Consider the following 12,766-nt stretch of genomic DNA (forward strand, 5'->3'; position numbering starts at 1 on the left):
GAGGAATATCACACCCTAAGGAGGAATAGACACAATATGAAAAGACACAAAGTGCCCAGGGGCCGGGGTGGAAGGACACTGCAGCACCGGGAATGTGGGATTTCAAGAGAAAGGTTAACCCCTTCCTGGCCTGCTTGCCACTCTGGTGGCTGGGCTGACATCCATCTCACAAACAAGCCTGCATCTTCACCTAGCACAGCCCAGACAGCACTGGCACTGAGCTTCCTCTGTGGCCCATGGGAAGGGATGTCTGGGAGGACCATCCCAGTGTCTCTGAAAGGATGTTCCAGTTGTCTCTGCCCAGGAAATCACCATCAGGCCATGGCTGGCATCACCAGCATCCTGGCACATGGAGGTATCCTGCACACAGAGAAACCCAGCAGAATTGCTCCCTGTGGTGATGGAAAAAGGGTATAGCTCCAGCACAGCCATCTTGGCACAGGCACAGGGAAGTAGCCAGATGAGACACGAGCCATTTTTGCATGGAGCAATTGAGATGTGAATGCATATTCTTTCTTAGCTTGCTGAAAGGGGTTTGTGCCCCACAGCCTTTGGGCACAAATGCGTTAATGCTGCTTCAGCAGAGTGGAGGGTTGCACTTACAAAGAGAGCAAACATTGGGGTCCAAAATTAGGGATGTCCCCAAAAGGGAGTTGGGGTCCCGCCACTGCTCTGTTGGTGGTGAGCACAGCCAGGAGACAGGACCAGTTTGAACAGAGAGGGCTCTGCCTGGGCAGCAAGGCACAGAACTCCCTAAAAAGCAGGGCAGACCCAGTCCTGCCTTCTGCAAACACCCCCTGCCTGCAGTGCCCAGGGCAGTCAATGGGAGCTGTTTGTATTTTCCAGGATCAAGCCCTCTGTCTGGACCTGGGTGGCAGAAATACTCTGACATCAAGTGACAACTTTCAACAGCAGAACATCATACCACAGCTCAGGACGACTAGCAAATGCTCTGAGACCCACTGGGAAATCCAGTTAGTGAGCTATGTCTCTTGTGGAGATAACATTCAGACCTAAAACACAGTTAAGGAAGAAATAATGTCACTTAGGAAGGACAGGGCTTCTGCTGGCCCTGCTCTGATTTCCATTTGTTTACTGGACAGCAGGGAAAATGGTTCCTTCCCCACTGCACAAGTCTGTACAGGCATCAGGGCTGGGATTGCCTTTAACCCCTTCACTCCCAGGTGAGACAGGATGCTTTCCTTAGGCTATTCTGCCTGTCTTTATCCCCACCCCAGGAATACACACTCATGGCCCCTCTCTGAACTCACACCCTCCACACTATGACCTGCTGAGAAGTAACCCAGTAAAACCAGGTACTGTGCAGGATCTGATGTACATCCCTGCAGCATCAGCCATTGATTGTTACTATCAGATGATGCTAGATCATTGTTGGAAAGGAAACCTGGCACCTGAACCCTGTTGGTACGGGATGGTATTTCTCCCAGCTCTAGCAAAAAACAATCCCATAGTTACACCATTTGAAAATCCCACTGAGCACATAGTTTCTTTTTACCCAGGTACATTACACAGGATACAGTGATCACATTGGGAATTCAGATACACTGATACCAGCTGACAGTTAAGAAACCGAACATAACACAGTCTTGACTACAGTTAACCCTTCACATGCACAATGAAACAGAAAACAAGGAAGGCTTTTGCCTTTAAAAGTGCCGTGCCTGCAATCAATTAAAAAAGACATTTAAAATCTTGTCACAAAAGATTGAATTTCCCAGTATAGCCTAAGAGGTTAAGTACTAAAATCACACTAAAATGCAGAGGGTGGTGGATGACCAGCTCCCCTCAGTTGCCTTTGAAAATCCAAGACCCAGCAAATAAAGTCAAGGAAAAACATTTACCACATTTTTTGTCGGTAGCTTTTTGCCATAGGATGGTAAAGGCTTTAGTGCCTGAGGTATAGGTAGTTCCTGGATGCTTCTAGGGAAGTGGGAGGGGGGAAGAGTCTGGAGGATAGTTTGCATAGCTTGCAGATATAAAGAAGCAGGTGTGTTCCCCACCAAGCTGTTGAATTTGTCTTCCCCCAGCAAAGCTGTCCAGTGGTCAGGATGCTCCTGCAGAACTTTCCGCATCTTAAACTGTGGGTTGGGCATGAAGAGCAAGAGGTAGTCGAGGCAGAGCTTCTTTGATGCCACGTTGACTTTGGAGTCCCACATCTGCTCCAGGATGACGTCCAGCGGGGTAAGCCCTTTGCTGTCCTCTATCCTGGGAGAAGCTCCATTCCCGAGGAGGATGAGGACTGTCTCTGACCTCAGCAGTTCGCAGGCAAGGTGCAGGGGGGTTTTCCCATCTTCCAGATGAAAGCAGCCAGTCCTATTGATGTAGGAGTTCAAGCTGGGAAGCTTGTGTGCAATTTTGATGATCAGCCCCAAGATATCTCTCCTGTCATATGTGACCGCCATGGCCAAGTGAGGAGCAGAGGATGGGCAATAGCAGAAGTGTTCCCCAGGCACCTTGAGAGCCTCCTCTGGAAAATGAGACAGCAGATATTGAGCATAAGGCAGGTGGTTATGCACCACTGCATAGAGAAGGGCTTCTGAAGGTGAGTAGGTTCTTAGGCTGGCATTTTCCTCCCAGTAAAAATACTCCATAGTTCTCATGTCTTCCAGCATCCACACAGGCTTGTGATCTCTCACAGCCTGGTAGAACATATAGGATAAGAACTTGCAGTGCCTGCTCTGATCATCCTGCAGGCTGGCCTGGTTACTGGCCATGGCTCAGCAAATAAAGAACAGCTCCACGTAAAATCACTCCAGACTGTAAGCTCTGTGCACTTGGAATGCAGATCCCGGTGCTGCTGCAACCTTCAGGCTGTCATTGCTGCCTGGACTGCACTAGCTGGAATGCATGGGCTGATCATCTCCACCCATTCATTGTTTTTCCCCTCACTGCAGTGGTTTTGTTTAGGTAAGCACAATCCCACAGGCTCAGTTAACCCATGCCATGCAAGCAGATGGTTAGTAAGTACATCCCGCTCTGCGTGTGGCACAGGTTACTGGAACGCTGTCAGACTGCGAGTGATTTTATACACACACAGCTAGCGAGAACAGAGGGAGAGACTAAAATTAGCTTGAGAGGTGAGGCGGATTTCTGTCTGCATTTCGTGTCGAACCAGATCAGCTCATGCACTGCAGTAAGTGTAACAGCAATATTCATCTCTCTTTTTGTGTGTCACTCACACATACACAGCTCATTATATAGTAAAAAATATGTGGCAGTGTAAAATGCTCCACAGATGAAAACACACATGATTATATGCTTGGGAAAGCAAAGGATTGGTAGCTGTAGCATTAGGAAGGGATCCCTATTTTATAAATAATGGTATGGCTAGCCACTTAGGAGACACTGATGGTAATGGAGTGTCTACAAGGCATTAGTGATGTTTAAGATCCCAGCATTAATGTCTGCAGAGAACAGAGGCAAGCTGCATGTGGAGTAACTACAGCCCAGAGTCATAAAGCAAAAGCATATTGTTGGGTTTAAACACCTGCCTTTGTTTAGCAGAGAAGTGTCTATGCCTCTCTGTTGCATAGCAAGTACATAAACAAAAGGTCAATGGCCAAACCCCAGTGGTGTGTGAAGAGCTTTGATGTGAACATTTCTCAGATGTCATGGTCCAGGGCTGGGGTCAGATCCAGTCACAATGGGAGGAAGTGGGATTAATCAATGAGACTTGTGCAACACCCTGGTGAAACACAGATGACCAAGGTCTCCAGGCTTGAGGGGGCAGTGCCTGTGGGATGAGGCAGAAGGACCTGCCCAAAATAAAATTCACAGAAAAGAAATGAGCTAAATATGCTTTCTGACAACTTGTGTGAGAGGAAAGAGAGCTTCCATGTGCCTCATATATCAACAGATTGCAGTAAGATGGCGTCTAACCTTTTTGATATGAAAACAGGGAAAATACAGCAATGTTTCTTTCTTCTTCCATTTAGCAAGGAGACAAACATTTATTCAATATACTCAAAGCAGGGAGTATTCAAGTATCAAATCTCAACATCTCCAAATGCTGTCTGGGGTCTCCAAAGAGAAAACCAAAGCCACTCACAAAACTATGTGTAGATGTAGCACATCTTCCAAAGTTCTGGGAGTTCAGTTCCATAACACAAACATTTCTCTTTAGGGAGTTCTTTTCATGTGGGTGGAATAAACAAGTATATGTCCAGTTTTCACCCACCATTACTGTGGTTATGCATGGAAATGCTACTACACAGTCATTTGTACATGGTATTGCCTGTCTTGTACCCATGGTCACAATAAACTATGTGCATGATCAGGGCCAGATCAAAAGCCTACTGAAGTGCACAGGGAGGTCACCACTGACTCCAGCATGCTCTGGTTCAGGCATTAGTTGAGCACTTAGAGACACACATTTTGTTTCCCCAGTTCCTAACCCAAAGCATCTGAAACTTGGACTTCAGTATGTGGAAAAGAGCTGAATCAATATTGAAGTGGCTAGGCTTTTTTTTCTAAAGCTCTCACAGAGCTTCTCCTAGTAGTAAATCATGACTATACCCCAAGAATTACATGGATTTCTTTATTTCCATGTTGAAGATATGGGAAAACACACACACACACACACACTTTACGTGGCTCAGTTTTACAGACCAAACTTGGAATTGCTGTGTCTTTGCCCAGTGCTTATAGCCCACATGGAGTTCAACTTGGTGCAGACACACACAAAAGTCAAGGGAAAAATATTCTGCTAGTACCTCCAAGGAAAAGGGGATCCAAAATCCCTTAATAAAGAATGGCCACAGGGCCTATGGCAATCACATCTACATCACAGGCCCAGGATGTCCAGGACATGGAAACATCTGTAATTACAGCTAATCTTGTAATGATAGATTACGTTCTATTTCTGTCCAGGAAGCCCAGCACAAAACTAAGGGAGTCTTTTGCATGGTTTGCTCCCCTCTGTGTGGTATTAAATGGCGCAGGTCTGCCTGCCATGATGGCTCCTGACTTTGGCCTGTTTTGTTTTATCCAGGAGTTTGGAAAAGCTGGAGCGGAGGGCCCTTGTTTGATGGCAATGCATTGCTTCTGAATTTTATCACAAGCATAATGCATGTGTAAAACATAGCTTCATTACAAATGGAAGACATTAATGTGGAAAGATTTACTGAGGAACTGGAAGAAGATTAGGAGTTTGGGAGTTTCTGTTTATTTCTTTGAATTTTGATATGTGGCTAATAAGAAAGTACCTTAACTCATGAAGTATTTGCTGTGGCTTCCCTCTTGGCCAAAGTGCAGTCTAGGAGGTGAACAGAATCAGGTCTGACTCATAAAGAGAGCATCCAAGGGAGCAGAAACAGTTTAGAAGGGTGAAACTGAAAAAAACCTACCCTTTACTATTTCAGTTGGGATCAAGATGCTCTTTAAACCTCTCCTGGACAGATAGATTTTTTACGTTTTGATGGTGATTTCAGCTTTTAAAGTGATTTGGTTACTGTGAGCCTATGAGAAATATAGTGTTTTCCTATGTTATTCAGGGATCTTCTTACAGTGTTATGCTCAACATATGGTTTCTGGGCAAAAGGGGAAGATATCTGACACGTAAAGATGTGAATTTACCATTAGTATTACTGAAATCTTACCACTGTAATAAAAAAAATTCATTATTAGTCCAGATCTAATTATCACAGAAAAATAAATACTACTCCTATGCAGAAAAAGTGTCAATGATTATGACGATAATAAAAATAATATATACTACTACTACTACTAATAATGAGTAGTTATGAACACACTTCCTAGCTTCCAGCCCTATTCCTGGTGCTATGCTCCCTTGCCTTTGCTCCTCTGGGTCCTAAGGCTGGTGTTTTCATTCTGGTGGTGGTGTTACAGGGAATCATCAGCATCTGGAGCCCTTCAGTGGGAGGAATGTGAGGTTGATGGTGATGGTTTCTTCCTCCTCACTCTAGAATATTCTGGGGGTCAGTTTTAGGACTGTCAACACGCTTTTACACCTTGTCTTTTCTTCATTGCATTGAAACCCCATTTTACACCTGAATTTACTATGTATGTTGAGTATACATGTAAGACACTATTTCTTTGTCCTCTTCACTGTGCCTAAAACCATCCTTGTCCAGCTCTATATTCTTTTAACTGGCCACAGGTGAGTTGTTTGTAGCTGTGAGGTCTTGAGTCAAGCCTCTGCCCAATCTTTTCCCACCCCATGCCTGTACTCCTCTGTACCACATCCTGTGCCTCTACTTCTCGAGGCCTCTGCCGTCATAACAGGCCTATGATTAACTCTATTAACTCTAGCACGTGAAGTTGTAGTCATGAACACTTCATGGTGCACAGAAGGGCTGATTGGTACTAATTAGCAGGGTTTAGCCTGCTGCATGTGAGTTTCACCTAGTGCTTCACTTCCCAAGTGCAATGAGCCTGAGCCCTACGCAACAAGGAACAGAGAAAAGGCACAGGACCTGCACTTATCAAGGGGGTTGATTGTGCCTCTGCCTGTTCCTTTGGCCACTTTCAAACTCAGGGTATAGATAGAGCCCTTGATGTAGGAAATGCTTCCTGCATCTATGGGTGTTGATAGGCTTTCTTTCAGAAGCAGCAACACAGCCACCAAGAGCACAGACCAATGCAACATGAGCATTATTAGAGCAATGCCAGATGATGAGCCTCCTTGCAATGCACTCAGGGCAAAGCGGAGCCTGCTGCAAATGCAATAGCACCTTCTCAACTCTGAAAGAAGGAAGGCGTAAGACTGAAGATGTATCTTGACATAAAATGTTCTGTGTCTCCAGTTTCACAGGATCATTTGTAGAACCTACTTTGGTAAATTTGTAAAGTTTTCTTACATTTCCTACAGGACAGTTGAGCAAAATCCCTGCCATTGTAACACTGTGGTCACTTAGTGTTAACACTTTGTGTTACAACCTCCATGTCTGAGAAGGAGTAGCTGAGAGATGCAGGTAGAAAGCATGAAGTGTCATGGGGTTAATGAAGTTCTGAACTCTGTCCCCTTATAACAGGTATCAGACTTTTTTAACAGCAATTCTTCAGTTATGATGAATATTTGTTCATTTAATTCATCTTCTTGCTTTAAAGAAGTTCTAAAATACATGGCAGGCATCTATCTTTGCCCCAGGCGAAAGCTGAATGCTTCTTTTCAGAGCCGTTCTCATCTTTTCTGCCAAACATAACCTCAGTGTGTGCAACTGCACAGCACTGACCAACTCCAGAGACATGCTGAAGACTGTCTGGTTGTCACTGTGTGACCTGAGTGGCAAAGACCTATGAGGCAGGAGCAGCACCTAAGTGAGGTGGCAGAATCGAAGAGTGAACTTTCTCAGAGTGCTGGAGAAGACACACAGCAACAAGGTGCACCTAGTGCTGTCCTTCTGCCTTTGTTCTGAATGGGCTCCTATGGGTGTGGGATGCAGGGCCCGAATAAGCTATCTGGCTTACTGAACCCTTTATTTTCAGAGGAACTGCTTTCAAGCAGCTGGTGGGATTGCCAGAGCCTGGGCACTGTCAGGTGCTAGAGGCTGGTCAGGGCAGAATCCCTACCACCGTGAATCAAATGCTTTTCCTTTGTCAGCTCCTGGGGAGAGACTGTCCATTTCTACAGGCAGGCACACCCAATAAACACTGCATCTACCCCAAAGGAAGGATAAAGATGTTTCTGACTCCCACTGAAGGTCAGACATCTCTTCAAATATAGGTCAGATCAAGTAGCATGCTTGTGTTTGGAGGATGAGATGTCAGATCAGTTTAATCACCTATGAAAACAAGGCTCATTTTATTGCACTTTCTGAAAATGCTTTTGAGACTTCATTGCACAGAGCCTACATGGCAAAAATCCTGGTGTCTCCTATTTCTGTGAGCCCATTTATTTCAGATCCCACTCCTGTCCTAATTTGAGACTACATCTCCCAAAGATTGTACATAAATAGACAGATCACTATTCCTCTTCTAGAAAGTAACCTGTCAGCTGAGCTCTGTTTAAAGAACAAAAAGCCCTCGCAGACAGTCTGTGCCCATGGATACACTGAACCAGATGCTGTTTTTTCCAGTGAGTGGCTGAGACTAAGACAGTCTTATATTGATGGATGTTTTCCTTCCTCATGATGATTATGGGTATTAATGCCCTGTTTTACCATACCTCTGTGTAAATGTCCAGGCTGACAACTACTGAGAAAGCATTCAGGAAGGTTTGAATGCATTTAGTTTCCAAAAGTGATGAAAAGCAATGCTTTTTTACACAACCCATAATTAACCTGGGGAATCCAGTGCTACACAAGACTGAGACTAAATTTACAGTTTCCGAAGTAAGATTTTATGTTTTCTGTAAGTATTAAGGTCTTTGTTCTGTGTGTATGCAGCAACTGATAGTAGACAAAAACTGTGGCTCCAAGGACCTACCACCGTGTAGATGGGCAAGTAGATAAAACACTATAGCTGTGCCATTCCTGACACAATGATAACAAATTTATCTGGACCTTCTTAGTAGTTTTAGTGCTGTATTGGTTGTGAACAAGGGCTTGTCAGAAAGCCTGTGTCATACTTTCAATGAACATGGTTGAAGATTTATTTTAATTGAATCCACCACAAAAGAAGAATCCAGGCTGTGAGCAGCAATGTTAAACCTCACAGCCTCCAAGCTGTAATCCCATAATTAACTGATGGAGGTCACTGAAAACAATCTTAGCAATCAGCCTTAGTATCGTTACAAATGATTTGTTAGGAAGGTCTTTGCAGTGTCTTCTGAAGCCTCAGAGACTGAGAGAGACTTCAAAGCTAATTCGGTCATTAAGAGTGCCTATTCCTAGGCCCTGCATTCCATTGTCTCATAGACTATATATTTCTTCCAGAGTCAAAGATAACCACTCACCACTATATTCTTTGCAGTTTCCAGTGAGTTCTTCTACAATGGGCTTTTAATCTGGGATAAGTGAGCCATCTGATCAACAATAAGCACTTCAGAAATACCTAATAAGTGTATTTGTGCAAGTAAAATTCTACTGGACTTTATTATCTCTAATGTTTTGTTCAAGAATTGTATTGGAATAGTGGATTCCTTGAACAGGGCACTCGTGGTGACAACCATTGGCAACTTGCTTTTACTACCCCATATAATGTGTTCAGAGCTTGCTAACCTGCAGCTGGTCATCAGTTTCCTTCTTCTCTATGGTTTAATATATATGTGAAGCTGGCCAGTGACAATTTGCTCGATAGCAGATGGATTACTTGCAAAATGGAAGCAGGAAATTCCATAAGGCTGCTTAAAGGATGTTTTGGGCACAGTGGTTTCCCATTAAATCCATTGAGGTGCAGTGTTTGCCTGGATCATGAACATTCTGTGGGAGGCTCATTCATCAGCACCCAGGAAAATATCATCTTGGACAATACAAATATTATAAATATCAGAACCCTGAAACTGCCTTTAGTGAGATCCCAGCTAACAGCTGTTGAACATTAAGGCAGAATTTAAAGGCCTTCACAAAGCCACCCTTTCACTCACTGAGGCCTCTGGCTCATTTATCTGGTTGATTCAGGACAGAAAAATAAATTCTATTTGTGCCTGATTAAATGTACTGAAATATTCATCAGTAAAGCCCCAGAGGATGCTGGATTGCTTCCCCATACTGCAGGATTTAAGTCAATCACTCCTATATTCTGTTTTAAAAGTCTTCTGCCCATCATGAGTAAAACCATCTCCTTCTGATAAAGTTGGCAACTGGTGATGAGGAAAGAACTTTAACTACAAAGTAACTAAGGTGAGAGGCAGAAATAAATCAGCTCAAGAAGCAGCTCTTCCCCTCCATACAATGAAGCCTGCACCAACTCATGTTTACAGTCACCTCCCTGGGTGACTCGTGCCAGACTGCCTTTGCAAGCACTTGTTCAAGATCTCAACAGCAAGGTACTGAAATGAAACCAAAACATCAGCGTGGTCCTCTTTTCTTAATGGGATAGGAGATAATTTGCAGGAGAGATACACCACTGGCAGCAAAATTCCTCTGGGTACCACCCTATAAAAATGCAGGCTAATGAAGGGCCATGGCCTATGTTCACATTCTGGGACTGCTGCAGTTGACTTTGTTGCACACTCAGCGTGGTTTGTTCTCTCTCCCTCCTTACCCAAGGCTTTGCATTTCCGCACCAAGCTGTGGTCAGTGAATCAAAAACCCAGGAGTTAGACTAGGGGGATGCTGATCTCCCTGGCACCATGGATAGTGGCAAAACCTCAACCGGGAGGTGGCCCTCCCTTTGTTTTACCTTGTAGTGATGCTGACAATGACAGGCTATTCACAGGGGGCTGCTGTCCCTAACTGCAACATCTGGTGTCATTTGAGATGTGCTAAAGATCGAGACACTACACAGAGCTGCTAGAAGGACATAGTGAAGCTCCTCATCTTTCCATAAAAGTAAATGGAGGCCAGGAAAAATAACCTGAAGCTTCTGATTTAGCATCAATGTTGGACACCTCACATGGCTTCACATGCTTCAGCAGCCACCCTGTGTGACATGAGTGGGGACTCCTCCCTCAGAGCCGTTGCTTCAGGAGCCGTTGGTGGCACTGTGCACACCTCACCTTCTGAAGGTTGGCTAAGCACTGAAGATCATGTCTGCTTGTTTAAAGCTATGGAGTCTTCAGTGGGAAGACTGGAACATTTTAATGGGAATGGTTCTTCTCTGAAGAGCTCCAGAAAAGCCTCTGGTGAAGTCTGACCCTATCAGGTCTGATGAACAACTGGGGCTTCTATTACAGCCTTTCTTTGGTCCTTTTACTTTCAGGACTGCTGCAGAGCCCAGGGATCCAGGTATGTTAAAAAACAATACCATGGAAAGTGAAGAGCCACTGGCTGCCTCTGATATCACTGACTCTGTGTCTATCCCAGTTTCCAGTTTGTGAAGTGAGGGGTGAATTCTTCACTCTTCGGATCATAGAATCATAAAACAGTTTGCCCAGAGAGGTGGTGGATGTGCCATCCCTGGAGATATTCAAGGCCAGGCTGGACGTGGTTCTGGGCAACCTGATCTAGTTGAAGATGTCCCTTCTCATGGCAGTGGGTTGGACTAGATGACCTTTATAGGTCCTTTCCAACCCAAACCATTCTATGATTCTATGATTCTATGATTGATTCTATGTTTGTGACCACCCTGAATGCTGCTGCAGGTATCATTTTCCCAGCTGATGCCTGTGGTTCCCTTTCTTGGATTCTCCCACTAGAGGAGTTCCCTCACTCCCTTTCGTTGTGGTTGCAAACATTTACTGTTCACATCCTCAGCCTGTACATCTCCATCATAGCCACCACTGCCATTCAACAGCTGATATGAGTCTCTGACTGGCCCAATGAGGTTCCTGCTGTCATCAGTTTTCTGAAGCTTCAAATGAGCATTTTCATCTTTTCTCCCACATTGGCATGTCCAGAACAGTGAAGAGAAAATCCCCATCAATGTCTCTTAAGACTGGTTCATTTTTCCTGCCCAGATCCCTGCTTTAAGCACTCTTCCTTCTAACTTCACAGACCACGTGGCTTTGACCACTTTGCTCTGCCCATGAGTTCTCAGCATGTCTCTGGCATAACCTTGCACCCAGCACGACCTGCCCTTGTCACTGTGCCTAGAAAAACCCTGGGTGGGCAATGCTGTAAAAGCAGAACACTCTTTCTAAAACTGAAATAGAGGTTGAGAAATAGGCTTGAAAAATTTAGTTGGCAATTTAACCATTTATATTTGTTTCTCACCATGGGCTATAGAAGTGGATTCATTTCTCTACTCACCTGCTTATATTCTGCTTAAGATTCTGTTCCATTTTACTGATACAGAATCATAGAATCATAGAATAGTTAGGATTGGAAAGGACCTTAAGATCATCCAGTTCCAATCCCCCTGCCATGGGCAGGGACACCTCACACTAAACCATGTCACCCAAGGCTTTGTCCAACCTGGCCTTGAACACCGCCAGAGATGGAGCATTCACAACTTCCTTGGGCAACCCATTCCACTGCCTCACCACCCTTACAGTAAAGAACTTCCTTGTTACATCCAATCTAAACTTCCCCTGTTTAAGTTTGAACCCGTTACCCCTTGTTCTATCTCTACAGTCCCTAATGAATAGTCCATCCCCTGCATCCCTATAGCCCCCCTTCAGATACTGGAAGGCTGCTATGAGGTCTCCACGCAGCCTTCTCTTCTCCAGGCTGAATAGCCCCAACTTTCTCAGCCTATCTCCATATGGGAGGTGCTCCAGTCCCCTGATCATCCTCGTGGCCTCCTCTGGACTTGTTCCAACAGTTCCATGTCCTTTTTATGTTGAGGACACCAGAACTGCACACAATACTCCAAGTGAGGTCTCACGAGAGCAGAGTAGAGGGGCAGGATCACCTCCTTTGACCTGCTGGTCACGCTCCTTTTCATGTAGCCCAGGATACGGTTGGCTTTCTGGGCTGTGAGTGCACACTGCAGCTGGCTCATGTTCATTTTCTCATCGACCAACACCCCCAAGTCCTTCTCTGCAGGGCTGCTCTGAATCTCTTCTCTGCCCAGCCCGTAGCTGTGCCTGGGATTGCTCCAACCCAGGTGCAGGACCTTGCACTTGGCATGATTAATCTTCATAAGGTTGGCATCAGCCCACCTCACAAAGTGTGTCAAGGTCCCTCTGGATGGCATCCCTTCCCTCCAGCGTATCAACCGAACCACACAGCTTGGTGTCATCGGCAAACTTGCTGAGGGCGCATTCAATCCCCCTGTCCATGTCACCAACAAAGATGTTGAA

The 12,766-nt window shown here is 45.0% G+C and overlaps 1 pseudogene across 1 annotated transcript; it reads right to left on the bottom strand.

Annotated features, from left to right (window-relative positions):
* Positions 1-1,844: 1,844 nt before the first annotated feature.
* LOC308220506 (ankyrin repeat domain-containing protein 9 pseudogene) lies at positions 1,845-2,735 on the bottom strand (annotated as a pseudogene). Its single transcript has one exon. The product of its transcript is annotated as an ankyrin repeat domain-containing protein 9 pseudogene (transcript).
* Between the last annotated feature and the right edge of the window lie 10,031 nt (positions 2,736-12,766).

The sequence above is a fragment of the Psittacula echo genome, assembly GCF_963264785.1.
Source record: "Psittacula echo genome assembly, chromosome: 4".
NCBI classification, from domain to species: domain Eukaryota; kingdom Metazoa; phylum Chordata; class Aves; order Psittaciformes; family Psittacidae; genus Psittacula; species Psittacula echo.